The following is a 16,333-nucleotide window of genomic DNA, read 5'->3' as shown; positions in this document are numbered from 1 at the left end:
AACTGGCTAAAGACATAAAGTGAATTTTGGAGCAAAATTAAACGTCTAGTTGGAGTAGGACATCATTGATTTATTGTAATATTGTCCTACCTGTTTACATACTTTAGTTTAAAATAACTCAGTCGTTTTTTGGACTCAGACACATATGTTGAAGTTCAGGGTTTATTTTGGGTAGAGGGTGAGCTCTGTCAGTAGAGTTGGAAATAGGGGTAAGAGAGTGATGAATGTTAGTCTCAGAATGTAAAGAGCAAACCTTGAGATAAACATTAAAAGTTCTAAGAAATTCAGTTGTAATAGCTATTTGAGCTATGGGGATTGATGTGATGATATATTTAGAAGTTTGGTTGCTCAAGTTAGTAATTTAAGACACGGCTCCATTATGGGTGACAAAAAAGCCCCAAATATGGCTAGGAACAAGTGAGATAAACAGGAGGTTACAGAACAAAGTCAAATACCTGAGAATGAGGTGCCAAATGGCTGAGGGAAAGATTTAGATTCTAAATATAGTCATTATCCTGGTGTTATCTATAATTGAGAGAAGGTGGCCAATAGTAAAGTAAGCATTCCCAAAGAGGGATGACTGAGTTATTTAGCATCACACTTAAAAGATATTTTCAAAATGGAATAGGAGAACAATATTCTTGGCAGCATTAAAGAGCAAGGAGTATATCATGTCCACAAATGACCCTGATGTACAATGGGAGAGAGATGTCAATCAGTTTCACTTGAGTTAATCCAAACTTTTTGATCAGGTAAAGAGGTAGAAATCTGTGTTCTGATTATTGAAGGATTCTTCTTATAGCAGAAATGCAGACACAAAGGCAGGCCACCATTTTTACACCACTACTGGCTGAAGTTGCTTCCAGAGAACTCTAAAAAAGAGTACCTCGTTTCATCTCTTCATTTTTTTCCCTAATGCAAGCCAGCTACATGAAGATTAGAAAATCAAAAGCAATAACATATAAGGTGCAATTTAAAAAGTCATTGTGCACATATAAGGGAAGATATAGGCTCATAAAAGACCTGAAGTTTATACCTCAGGCTGACTCTTGGCCCAGAGCACCTATGGAAAAAAGCAAAGCAAAGCAAACAAAAACAACCTGGGAAATGAGGGGATTCTAATTTCCAGAGTTATAATATCATGAGATTCAAATGTCTAAATTTCAACAAAGAAAAATCACAAGTCATACAAAGAGACAGAAGAATATGACCCACTTTAAGGAAACAAATAAGTTTAATAATCACTGAGGGAGTCCAGATCATGGACTTACTAGACAAAGACCTTAAAACAACCGTTTTATTAGACAAAGACTTTAAAACAGCATTTTAAAGATTCTCAGGAGCTAAAAGAAATGGACTAAGTCAGGAAAATAATATATGAACAAATAAAATTTCAATAAAGATATATAAATTATAGGGGGCAGCCCCCATGGCCGAGTGGTTAAGTTTGCATGCTCTGCTTTGGTGGCCTGGGGTTTTGCTGGTTCAGATCCTGGGCATGGACATGGCATCGCTCATCAGGCCATGTTGAGGTGGCGTCCCACATGCCGCAACTAGAAGGACCCACAACTATAATATACAACTATGTACTGGGGGGATTCGAGGAGGAAAAGCAGAAAAAATATATATAAATTATAAAAAAGAAATTCTCCAGCTGGAAAGTACAATAAATCAAATTTTAAAATTCACTAGAGGGATTCAGAAGCAGATTTGAGCAGGCAGAAAAAATAATAAACTTGAAAATAGGGCAATTGAAGTTACTGAGTCTGATAAACAGAAAGAAGAAAGATGAAATGAAAATCAACAAAGCCTAAGGGATGTATGTGACACCACCAGTGATACATACACATTATGGCAGTCCCAGAAGGAGAAGAGAGAGAAAGGAGTAGAAAGATTATCTGAAGAAATAATGTCTAAAATCTTCTCAAATTTGATACAAACTATGAATCTACAAATCCCAAAGTCTCAATGAACTTTAAGTAGGATAAACTCAAAGAAACCTAACAGAGACACATTATAATCAAACTGATGACTGCCAAAGACAAAGAGAATCTTGACAGTAACAATAGAGAAGTGAGGGCCACAGACGAGGACTCCTCAATAAGAACATCAGCAGGTAAACCATGGAGGCCAGAAGGCAGGGGGTTGATATGCAGATGGGAAAAGCAAACAAACCAACAGAGAATGCTTTATTCAGCAAAACTGCCTTTAAAAAATGACAGTGAATTTAAGATATTCCTAGATAAACAAAATGTGAGGGAGTTTGTTATCACTGTTCATATTCTTCAAGAAAAAGTAAAGAGAGTACTTTAGGTTAAAACTAAAGGATAGAAGACAGTAACTCAAAGTGATATGAAGAAATCATGACCTTGGGTAAAGGTAAATCCACAGGTCATTATCAGAGCTTTTGGTTTGTAACTCTAGTTTCTACTTTACACTGATGTGAAAGCCAAATGCATTGTGGAAAGTTATTTATCTATGGTTTGGGGCACACAGTTTAAAAAGATGCAATTTGTGACATCAGTAAGTAAAATTGGGTGGTAACCGAACTGTTTAGGAGCAGTTTTGTACACTATTGAAAGTAGGTTGGTATAAATACCACAGAGTGTTTTAACCTTTAAATAGCAAATGTAAGCCTCATGGTAAATTTTATAGACTGAATTTTGGACCCTCTCCCCAAACTACAATGCTGAAACCCTAATCCTCAATGTGATGGTATTTGGATATAAGGCCTTTAAAATGGTAATTTAGGTTAAATGAGATCATAAATGTGGGGCCCTTATCAAGTATAATTGGTGTCCTGAGAAAAAGAGGAAGAGACACCAGGGATGCGCACATACAGAGGAAAGACCATGTGAGGACGTAGTGAGAAGGTAGCCATCTGGAAGTCAAGGAGAGAGACCTCAGAGGAAACCAGACTTATTGAAATCTTGGTCTTAGACTTTTAGCCTCCATAATTTTGAGAAAAAAAATATATTGTTTAAGCAATCAGTCTCTGATTTTTTTGTTATGGCAACCCTAACAAACTAATACAGTAACCTCAAAGAAAATACTTATAGAATATACACAAAAAGAAATGAGAAGGGAAAAAAATATTTCATTACAGAAAATCAACTAGGACAAAGAAGACAGTAATGCAGGAAATGAGCGAGAAAAATCTGTAAGTCTTATTAAAAAACAAATAATAAAATGACAAAAGTAAATTCTAATTAGTAATAACTTTAACTGTAAATGGAGAAATTATCCAATCAAAAGACAAAGATAGGCAGAATGGATTAAAAAAAGTTGATATAGATATATGCTGTCTGCAAGACACTAACTTAATTTGAAAGACACATATAAGTTCAAAGTAATGGAGACAGAAATTCCATATGAATAGTAATGAGCAGTTTGCTGAAGTAGCTGTACTAATATGAGACAAGAGAGATTTTAAATCTAAGATTACAAGAGACAAATACAAGATTTATTATTGAAAAATTTAATAGAGCCAGAAGACATAACAATTATAAAGACTTATGTATCTGATAAGAACCCATCAAAATATATTACAATAATACAGACAAGAATGAAGAGAGAAATAGACAGCACTAAAAATAATAATTGGATACTTCAATACTAGACTTTAAATAATGAACATAGCAATGACACTGAAGATCAATAAGAAAACAGGTGACTCAAACAACTCAATGTACCAACGAGATCTAATAGACATATGCAGAATACACTAAAGTAATCATAATCTTACTAATATAACAAAAAGAATTATAAGTCTATGTTTAGTGGGTATACAAAATATAAACATGTAATTTATGACATCAATAGCATAAATCATATGAGTTTATCCGTAAAGAAGTAAAACTGCTGTACGTAATTCAATATAAATTGATACTAAATAAAAATAAATTGTTATAAATTAGTATATTATATGTAATCCCCATGGTAACAACAGAGAAAATATCTATACATAAAATAAAATGAGAAGAGAATTGATACATGTCCCAACGAAAAATCAGCTAAGTACAAAAGAAGAGAGTATGGGAGCATATGAGAAGCAAAAAGGATGCAAAATATATAGAATACAAATTAAAAAATGGCAAAAGTAAATCAGTCCCTATTAGTAATTATTTTAAATGTATATAGGCTAAATTCACCAATCAGAACATGGATAGAATGGAAAAAAAACTGGCCCCAGCTATGTGCTATCTAAAACAGCCTAACTTTATATCTAAGGAGATGCATATGCTGAACGCAAAAGGAAGGAAAAGACAATGTATAAAGATATACATATTACATATGTATACATATGAATTTACATTATATTAAAATATATTATTGTTTTGATGTTTTGGATATATTTGACATACCAAACAGCAAAATTTTCAAATATATGAAGCACAAATTGAAAGACTGGAGGGAGAAATAGACAGCTCCCCAACAATATTAGGTAACTTCAGTACCCCACTTTAAATAATGGATAGAACAACTAGAAAGAAGATTAATAGGAAAAAAAGGACTTGAACAACTCTATCAATCAACTAGAACTGACAGATGTGCAGCCACTCTGCTCAACAACTAAGGAGCACACATCTTTCTCAAGTGCCCCTGTTACATTCTCTACAGCAGGCCATTATTTTAGGCCATTGAAAATGTCTCAATAGATATTAAAAGACGGATATCATACAAATATCTTTGCTAACTCCAAACAGATGTAGTCATAAATTCTTAATAGAAGAAATACAGGAAAATTCACACATTTGTGGAATTTAACAATATACTTTGAAACAAAAAATGGGTCAAAGAAGAAATAACAAGGCAAGATACAAAATATTTAGTGATAAATATAAACAAAAACACAACATACCAAAATTTGTGGGATGCAGTGAAAACAGTGCTAAAAGGGAAATTTATACCCATAAACATTTACATGAAAAAACAATAATTTTAAATTTTAAAAAACCTAAATTTTAAACCTAAGGCATAAGAAGAGCAAACTAAACTCAAAGCTCCCAGATAGAAGGAAATAAGAAAGATTAGAGCAGAGAGAAACAAAATTGAGAAAACAACAGGGAAAATCATCAAAAACTGGTTCTTTGAAAACATTAACAAAATTGAAAAGAAAGTTAGCTGGATTGACCAAGAGAAAATGAGAGAAGATTCAAGTTACAAAATCAGGAGCCATCATGACTGATTTTACAGAAATAGAATGAAAAAAATAAAAAAAAAATGATAAATAATGAGAGTACTCCGAACAATTATACACCTCAAAATTGGAAAATTATATGAAATGGAAAAATTCCTAGAGACAGCAAAAATTCCTTAAAAACCAGGCAATACACAATCATGAATAAAATATCTGAATAGACTTCTAAAAATAAAGAGATTGAATCAGTAATCAAAAGCTCCCAACAAAGAAAAAGCCTTGGAGATCATGTCCCTGGTGAATTATACCAAAAATTCATAGAATGCTTAGCATAAATCCTTCTGAAACTATTCCCAAAAATTGAAGAGGAGAGAACACCTCCTAACTCATTTCTTGCAGCCCTGATAGCAAAGACACTATGTGGAAAGAAAACTACAGAAATATCTCTTATAAATATTGGGCAAAAAATCCTCAACAAAATGATAGAAAACTGAATTCAGCTGTATATTAAAGGGATTGTACATTATGACCAATTCTGCTTTATTCCTGTAATGCAATAACTTTTCAACATATGAAAATCAATCATTGTAATACATCACGGTAACAAAATGAAGGGAAAACCCACATGTTCATCTCAGTTGATGCAAAAAATGACAAAATGCATCACTCTTTCATGGTAAGAAACATTCAGCAAACTAGGAATAGAGGCAGCTGTCCTCGACAATAAATAAGCCATCTGTGAAAACCTCACAGCTGATAACATGCTCTCTGGTTGAAGATTAAAAGCTTCCCCCTGAGATCAGAAATGACGCAAGAATGCCTGCTTTCACCATTTCTTTTCAACATGTTGCTGAAAGTCCTAGCCTGTGCAGTTAGCCAAGAAAAAGAAATAGAGGATATCTGAGTTGAAAAGGAAGAAGCAAAATTATTTCCATTTGCAGAAGACAAGTTGTTATCCGTGAAATTCATTAGGATCCTAGAAAAAATAAAACGGAACTAATAATTCAATTTATCAAAATTGCAGGATACAAATCTACATACAAAAAGCACATGCATTTCTATACACAAATAATAAACTCGAAAAGGAAGTTATGAAAGTGCCTCCATTTATAACAGCATCAAAAGAATCAGAGACTTAAGAATAAACTTTAAGAATGCAAAAGACTTACATACCGAAAACTACAATATGTTGCTATAGAGACAGAGGGCATTAAAAAATAAATAAAAGGACAGGCATCCTTTGTTCATGGGTTGCAAGACTTAATTTTGTTAAGATGTATGTACTTCTCAAGGCAATTTACATTTTCAATGAAATTTGTAGAAATAGAAAATCCATCCTAAAACGTATAAAGAATGTGGGGGTACCTTAAGTAGCTCCAATAGTCTTGAAAAAGAACAAACTTTGAGGATTCACACTGCTTGATTTCAAAACATACTCCAAAGCTGCAGTAATCAAACTGTGATACTGCATAAAGACAGACATATGGAAAATTAGAGTAGAATAAAGAGCCCATAATGAAACTTTTTATCTATGGCCAAATGGTTTTTGACAAGGAATTCAAAACTATTTATTGGGTAGTTTCAAAATAAGGACAGTAAGGATAGTTTTTTTTTTTTTTTAATAATTGGTGTTGGTACAACTGCGTATGCATGTGCAAAAGAAAGAAATTGTACCCATACCTTATTCCATATTCAAAAATTAACTCAAACTGGATAAAAGACCTAAATGTAAGAGCTCAAACTATAAAAGTCTTAGAGGATAACATAAATGGAAAGCTTCTTGACTTTGGATTTGATAGTTATTTCTTGGATAAGACACCAGAGTTTTGTGTATCAAAGAATGCTGCCAAGAGCATGAAAAGGCAACTCACAAAATGGGAAAAAATATTTGCAAATAGAATATCTGAAAAGGAGTTTGTATCCAGAATATATAAATGTAGTCAGGTGCCACACAACGTTCTGGTCAACAATGGACTCATCTTTCCCCCCCCCAGGGGGATGCTGGGACCTGGGACTTTCCTCCTGATCATCCCATGGCAAGTTGTTGGGAGGGATCTGTGAGTGTGTGTCTCTTCCAACCAGCCTGTAGGTGGAACCTGTCTTTTAATCCATTTAGCTCTTCTTTGTGTTTTGATTGGAGAGTTTAATATATTTGCATTTAAAATACTTAGATATTAGATAGAGAAGGATTTATTATTGCCATTCTATCAGTTGTTTTCTGTACATCTTTTAAAAAATCTGTCCCTGTTGTCCTCTCTTGGTGCCTTCTTTTGTGTTTCATTGATTTTTTGTAATGGCATTCTTTTATTCCTGTCTCGTTTTCTTTTGTACACTTTTGTAGGTATTGTGTTTCTGGTTACCATGTAGATTACACGAAATATGTTGTAGCTATAACAATCTATTTAAAGATAACAATTTAACTTTAATCTCATTAAACAACTATTCTCCTTTACTTCTCTCTCACTACTTTATGTCATCAATGTCAGAAATATCACCTTTTTATATTGTGTATCTACTAACATAGGTTTGTAAGGACATATATATAGTGTGTGTGAGGGAGATTCTCCCTGAGCTAAGATCCAGCGCCAAGCTTTCTCTTTTTTTTCGCTTGAGGAAGATTCGCCATGAGCTAACATTCATGCCGGTCTTCCTCTATTTTGCATGTGGGATGCCTCCACAGCATGGCTGACGGGTGGAGGAGGTCCACGCCCGAGATCTGAACCCGTGAACCCTGGCTGCCAAAGCTGAGTGTATGGAACTTTAACCACTCAGCCACAGGGCCAGCCCAAACATAGTTTTATATTTTTAGATATTTATGCTTTTTACTTTTAAATTGAATATCAGAAGTAAAAATGATTTACACACCATTGTTTATGTTATTACAGAATTCTTTGTTTGTGTATATATATTTCTTTAAAACAGAGCTTCATATTTTCATGTACTTTCGTTTTGCTGTTTATCACCCTTTTATTTTGACTTGAAGAACTCCCTTTTGCAGTTCTTGTAAGGCAGATGCAGTGGTGACGAACTCCCTCAGCCTTTGTTTATCCTGGCAGGTCTTTATTGCTCCTTCGTTTGTGAAGGACAGTTTTGTCTGATATGATATTCTTGGTAGTAGGTTTTTTGCTTTCAGTTCTTTCAGTATATTATCCCATCCCTTTTAAGCCTTTGTTTTTTGTGAGAAACTGATGATAATCCCATGGGAGCTCCCTTGTTCATGATGAGTCATTTTTTTCTTGCTGCTTTTAACATCCCTTCTTTGTCTTTAAACTTGACAGTTTGGTTACATCATGTCTTCGTGTAGTATCTTTGGATTCCTCCCAGTTGAAGTTCTTTTCATTTCTGAGACTTGAATGTCCCTTTTCTTCCTCAGATTTGGGAAGACATTGGCCATTATTTCTTCAAATGATTTCTCTGCCTCTTTAACTTTCTATTCTTTTTCTCTGACTCCCATATTTCGTATGTCGGTCCACTTCACGATTCCTAACATGCTCTTAGACTTGAGTTTTCCTCAATCTTTTTTCTTTTTGTACCTTGGACTCTATAATTTCCAATACCTTTTGTTCAGTTTTGCTGATCCTTTTGCTTGATCACGTCTGCTGATGAATCCCTCTGTTGAGTTTTTTAGATCAATCATTGTTTTTGTCAGCTTGACAATTTGTTTTTTAATAGTTTCTATTTCTTTGATATTATCTTTGTGTTCACAACCAATTTTCCTGATTTCATTTGTTTGTCTACATGTGCCCTCTTGTAGCAATTTGATCTCCTTTAACATGCTTATTTTGAATTCTCTGTCAGGTTAATCATAAATCTTCATTTCTTTAGGAACAATTTCTGAAGATTTATCTTGTTTATTTTATTGGGCCTTATTTCCCTGCTGCTTCTTGTGCCTTGATATTTTTGCGCATTTGATGAAACAGTCACCTCTCTCTGTCTCTACTGAATGGGTTTGTTCAGAGGGAGAGCTTCACCACTCAAACCATCTGAATATTCTGGGGGTCCCTTGAGTTTTTTCTGGGGATGCATCTGCTCTGAGCTTGCGTCTGTCATTTCCTATTTATAAAGGTTTTCTGGTTTCTTTCTCAGAAGCTTAGGAGCTCTTGCTCCTTCTGATGTCTGTCTATAATGCTGCAGGTTGTCTAACTCTTCAATGAGCTTCTGAGCTCTCTTATCCTATCTGCAGTCCATGAGCATCCAAACTATACCGCTTGCATCAGTTCTCTGAGCCAGGTGTGATAGGAACCAGCTCTCCAAATGCCAGGATATTGGATACACATTTCACTCTTCTCTTTTCTTCTTGAGGGAGATGCCTTAAGTTGAGGGCCTTCTCCCAAAACTGCTGAGCTCTATCAGCATCCATCTGTGGCACTACCAGTTCTCTGGTGTTACAACAAGACATTGAGCTTTATTTTCTTCTCCATAGCCCATAGGCCTTAAAAATAAGATAGTTCCACCAGCATTCTGAGTCAGGCAAGATGGAAAATAATATCTCAAGCAACACCTCAATAAGCTGGAGTTTTGGATGCACCTCCATTCTTCTCTTTCTCTCCTAAGGGAGCAGCTATGAGCTGGGTGCCTTCTCTGAGTTCTGCTCCTGCCTCTGTCTTCAGCACTGCCTGTTCTCTGGAGAGTGACAAGATGCTGAGTGCTCTTTTTATCTCTGTGGTTCCCAGGTATCTAAAGTATTCTGGTTCCCTGTCAGCACTCCAAGTGAGATGGGACAGAAACAAGTCCTTCAGGCAGAATATTGAAAAGCTATAATATTGGACATACATTCATCTCTTTCCAAGGGGGAAGCAACAAGTTAGGATGTTCTTCCCAAACCTAGGCAGATGTGCTGGCTTGGGGAAAGGGCCGTCATGGTTGATATGGCAAGGATTTTATTTCTCATTTCAATGCTGATATTATTGACTTTGTGTTTGGCTGAGGAACTGAAACTTCATAACTTGTTTCTGAAGTTATCAAAAAGCATTTTGGAACTGCATATTATTAAGTTCGTGTCTCCATGGGGAAACAAAGTCTGGGGCTTCCTATTCTGCCATCTTGCTGATGAAATCCCCATAATGGGAATTTTTTATGAAATAAGCACTGACAAAATATTGGAGAAGACTTTTCAGGTTCTAATAATACAAGAAGCATTGAGTAAAAATTAGTGTAAGGAAATTTAGAGCAATGGTCTAATATGGAGAAAATATGATGAGAAATGGGAGCACTAACATTATATTGGCAAATTTATGTGGAATGAGGCATTGTGTACAATATTGGAGAACCCCTGATGAAGAATGAGGAGTAGGGCACTAATACAGTATTTGGAATCTTTGAATGACAAGTGGAAGAACGCTAGATTAATATGGACAACTTCCTATGTGGAATGAGGACACTGGGCCATTATGGAAAATTTTCTGATAGAAATGCTGGCACTGTTTAATATTTGAAACTTCCAATGAAGAATAAGTCACTAATATCATATCAAAAAGGATCCATTGAGGGACGAGGGTATAAGGATATTAAGGGTATATCTGATGATGGCCCAGGACCCTGTGATGATATTGAAATCTTCTGATTAAGAATGGGTGTGCTGGAATGAAATTAGAAATATCTGATGAAGATAGGGACTGTGATATAATAAGAGCAACTGCATTTGAGGAATGGAGCCACATATAATAATGGGAAATTTTTGATGGGGAATGGATTTTTAGTATAATAGAAAAGGTCTATTTAGAAATGAGAGCAAAGCTCCTGTGAGGAATGGAGGCACTACTGTTAGGTACAGTTAAGATTTTACAATAGTAAAATACAGGTGAAATTTTGGCTGAGGAATTGGGCCACTGGTTTAAAATTGGGAAATTTCTGCAGAAGAGGGGGATAATGGTGTAATATTTGCAAATTTCAGGTAAAGACTGAGATATTTGTTTATTAAATAATATATTATACTATTTATTAATTTATTATTTTTCATATTGTTTATATAATAATGAGAGGATTCTGAGGGGGCACAGGATCACTAGGAAGATATACATGAATCTAATGAGGCACAGACATGCTGTTATAAACTTGGAAATCTTGATGAGGAACAGAGGCCCTCATATCATTCCAAACTATTTTAAGAGTTATAGGGACGCTGGTGTAATTTTGATAAACACTGGGGCAGAGGTATACTATGGGAAAACGAGATGAGGAATTAATACCTCGGCGTAATAGTAAAATTCCCGATAAGGAATAAGAGCTCAACAATAATATTGAGAAACTTTTGAAGAGGAACAAGGGCTCTGGTATCATACGTAAAAAATACTGATGAGGAATAGGGGCAATGGTATAATAATTGGAAATTTCTGTGACCAACGAAAGTGTTTATAAATATACTATGAATGATAGAGGTGTTGGTATATTATGAGAAAATATCCATAAACAAAAGCAGCACTGGGATGGTAATAGTAAAATTTTATGGGGAAGAAGACATTTGTATCACATAGACAAACTTCTGATGAGGAGTAGGGGTGGTTTCTAAAGAGGAATGGACGTTGCTGTGATGTTGGGGAACATTCACAGAGGAATGAGAACAGTGACTTAATATTGAAAAACTACACTCAGGAAGGGATACACAGTAATAATATTAACAAATATCTCATGAATACGGGGGCATAAAAATAAAATAGGAAGCTTCTAATGATGAATGGGGGCATTGATATGATATTGGGAGAAATCTGATGAGAAATTAGTAGTTTGGTATGATAAATAGAAACCTCTGATGAGAAATAGGGGTGGTGGTATAATATGAGATCATTTCAGAAGAGGAATGAGCTCTGGTTATTTAAATAGTCTAAAGAGGGAAATGGATATCAGTATGTTATTGAGAAAATACTAATAAAGATAAATAACATTAAAATATTTAAAAATGTCTTCTGAGTATAGAAATCTTGGAATAAAAGGAGGAACTATCTAAAGAGTAATGAGGGCAAAAGTATAATATTGATAAACTGTTGAGGAGAATTCAGACTGGAATCATGGAGAAACATGTTATGAACGATAGAAGTATAGTATAATTTTAGATACATTCTGATGAGAAATGATGGTAAGGGTAAAACATTGGGAAATTTTGATGACATACAGGAACATTGGCATAGTATTGGAAAACAACTCATGGGGATGAGGCAGAGGTAGAATATTGGTAAACCTGATAATAATGAGGACACTGGTATTATAGTAAGAAAGTTCCAATGAAGAGTAGAAGCACTACTATAATATTGGGAAACATCCAATGAGGAAGGGGCGCACTCATAATACTGCATGAATGGGACACTCTATAGTATTGGGAAATTGGATGAAGAATGGAGGCCCTGACATAATTTTGATACAAACTAATATAAATTTGATGTGGAATGAAGGCATTTGTACAATATGGGGAAATATGGGTGAAATTTAATTAGCAACATAATATTGGGAATTCCAGTGAGGAATGGAGACACTAGCATATTTTGGAAAATTTCGCGGGAGGAATGGAGTCAGTATTATAACACTGAAAACTTCTGATGAATATTGGGGACGATGGTTTAATATTGAAAAAAATATGAGAAATGTGGGCACTGCTGAAATGTTGGGAAATATGCAAAGGGAAATGGATTCTCTGGTATAAAATGGGATAACTTCCAATGAGGAATGGGAGCATTAATATAATATTTGGAAACTTACTATGAGGATTAGAGTTCTGCAGTAATATTTGAAAACTTATGATTAGTATTAAGCGTAATGGTATAATATGCAGAAACCTCTGATAAGTAATGATCTTGCTTATATAATACTGGGAAACTTTAAATAATAAGTGCGGCATGAGTATATTCCCGAGCCAGTTTTGATGAAGAATTGGGACACTTTTATGAGAACATCGTGATGAGGAGTGGGATCTGCTAGATTATTGGGACCCTTCTGATGAGCAATGGAGGCAGTGACATCACTCAGGGAAATTCTGATGAGGAGTAGGGTCTCCAGTTCAATTTTGGAAATCTTCTGACGAGTCATGTAGGACTGAGGAAACATGTTTAGGAGTGGTGGAAATCATATAATATTGGAAGATTCTGATGCAATAATACTGGAGAATATCTGATGAGGATTAGGGACAATGGTATACTAAGAGGAACCTTCTAAGGAGGAAAGGCACAATTGTATCATATAAGGAAACTTCTGATAGGAATCACTGAAGTAGCAAACAAGGAGGAACTTCTATCAGTTAATAGGCCAGTGGGAGAATATTGGAAATCTTCTCTTAGGAATGGGGGCCTGGGTATTCTAATGGGAACATGTTTATAAAGAATTTGGGCAATGGCACATATTAGGAAGCATGAGATTTTCCCAGTGGTATACCTGTGCTCCATTTCTCATCAGAAATTTTCCCATATTATACCATTGCATCTAATCTTAATCAGAAGTTTTCCCATATTATAACAATGTCCCATTTCTCATAATATGGCAAAATTCTGATGAGGAATGAAGTCATTATAGTGTTTAGTTTGAACATTTCTGATGAGGAGTAGGGTCACTGAACTTATATGAAGACATTCTGATAAGAAATGGAAGTGTGATTATAATTTTGGAAAACTAATAAAGAATGGGGGCAATGGTATCAAACCCTAAAACGTCTGGTGAGAAATGAAAGTAGATGTACAACATTGTGAAATTTCCAATGAAAAGTGGGGGTACTGTTTAATATTGGATAAATTATTATAATAAAAATGAGCACTGCTACAATATTGGGAGATAATCTGATGGAAAATGGATGCATTGGTATAAAATTGAAAATCTGATGAGGAGTGGGCACTGAGACCTGTTATCCCTTCCATCTCCAGCAGGGCAGTTGATGCCTCAGAATTAGGGCATTGGAGAGCTTTTGTTAAAGAACTTATGGAAAAGCGTACTTTTTATTTTTTTCTTACACAGTTCACATTTTCTCTAATTTCTACAAAACATTATACTATCAGTAGCACTTCCTAACATGTAATAAGGTTCTTCTTTTCTCTTTTTAAATTTTTTACTTTCCTTCAAAGTTCTATTCCCAATCATAGTGCATCATACATTTTAATATTAATTCACCAAAATTTACTTATAACATATAAACAACTTTCTCTTTGTTTTTGCTTATACTTCCCTGGATGAGGTGTCTGTGCAGGACACAACACGTTCAACCATAAGTGGTAGCCTTAATGGTAGGTCTTAGGATTTCACATCCATGAATTTCTGTCTGAAATAATCCTTCCCATTCATTAGTATTACCAAATAAAGATGAGCAGGGAGTGAGCTCGTGTCTCCCCCAAACTGGAGGGCAGCTGGATGTAGCTCTGAGGTACTTCATGATTATACATTAAACCTAAACATGCGCAGCCCAATCCAACTGTATATACATACCTACATGAATGCAACTATATTTTCTCCACATCCATATAGACCAGAAAAAGTTTTATTTGAAATTCTTTGTTTTTAGCTTTAAAAAGTCTCTTGGGAAAGTAAAGGTTCATACACTTACTACAGGTTCCCTGGAATAGAGTTACTAATGAGTTCACAGAGGCAAATTTTCAGGCTGAGAAGAAACGAGGCTATTTTTGCCCACCCTATAACGTTCCCCTGTGGGAACCTAGGCTGACTGTAAAGCTTTGCTGTTCTCAGTTAGACCTTCTCCCAGGTGAGAGCTGTGGAGTTGTCCTGTGGTAATCTGGCAATAGCCCAGCCTCAGAAGAGATCTGGGCTCAGCAGTTCCCATGGAAACTCCAAATATCAGCTCTGGAGCCTGAATCCAAAAGAAAAAAAATCAAATTTGGGACATGCTCTAGCTTTTTCCTGACCTAAGAAATTTCCACTGGTAGGAGAGACATCAAGTAAGGTCAGTGATTGTTAAAAAGTTGAATGTCCTAGAGAAGGAGACTGGAAGCTTATTTGTAATATTTCCTAAGTCACAGCAGGAACTTAGTCTTGAAGAGAAGATGGTCTCGACCCATATTAGATGCCTGAGAATTCTTTGAGGGCTGGATACTAGGGAAAGTTATATAGTTTTGCAAGTCTGATAAATTTATTTGAATATTTAATTTAAATAATCCATAAGGAAATTATAACAGTGATCAAATAACATATAGAATCTTACCAGATTTTGCTTCATGATATCAACCCACTACTTGGTTTCTGTAGCAGTCACTCTCCTTGTTAATTTCCTTAACCCCACTCAAAGGCCTTTTGCCTAAAGCTTTTAATTTACATATCTTCTCTGAATGAATAATAAGTCTCCTCTCTCTCTCTCCCAGCACCCCCAACCTTGTAACGTTATCAAGGACATTGACTCGTTCAGTACTGTGGCAGTAACACCATGGGAAATACTGGAGAGTCTGGTCTCTTCTTTCCATTTTACCTTTCATTACAGTACCTCCATGGTTATGATCTCCAAACCCTGCTTCTTAAGGCAGCTGATGCATGGCAGGATATGCACCACTAGATCCTCATTTTGTGTGAGCTCAATTTTTTCTTCTTTCAGTTTGCAGCACAAATAGAATAAAAGAAAATATACAAATGTTCTCATGTAGATTGCCATATTTGTCCTAAATTAATGTAGTTTAATAGCATGTTGTCATAGCTAGTGTATTTTATAACAGTATTTATTACTCTATAAGATTCCATTTAATTTATTTTGATCCGTTTCAATAAAAATCATGCTCAAAATTGACTGGGATTACAATATACACACTCACATATTTTGAATAAATTTGTTTTGCAATATTGATTCCAAATCAAGGAATAGAATCCTTCTTTCTATTTATTCATTAAGATATGCTCACTCATAGCATTGGATGTATTTTCATAATTTAATTATAAATGTTTGACTTCTAATAATAATGATACTTCTAATAATAATCAAATCATCTTAATACAGTCCATCTTCTGCACTATTGATCATAATATATGAAAAGTATGTCAAATCATTTTATTATTACTCTATTATTTTCTAATACTCTCTATGTTTCCAACATCTATTTTGAAAATCATGTTACAATCTCGCTTGTCTCATTAATTCACGGAGTTTTATATCTTCAATGGAAACATTATTTATTCTACATATCAACTTACCTTCCTTGTATTTTGTCCTGTGAAATATTTATTTTCTCTTGAATTTTAACTTGTCTGCTATTTGTTTGGAGAACATTTACTTTCTTCTCTTTT

Source organism: Equus caballus, chromosome 6 (assembly GCF_041296265.1).
Source record: "Equus caballus isolate H_3958 breed thoroughbred chromosome 6, TB-T2T, whole genome shotgun sequence".
NCBI lineage: Eukaryota > Metazoa > Chordata > Mammalia > Perissodactyla > Equidae > Equus > Equus caballus.
Note: the sequence above shows the minus strand (reverse complement) of the source record.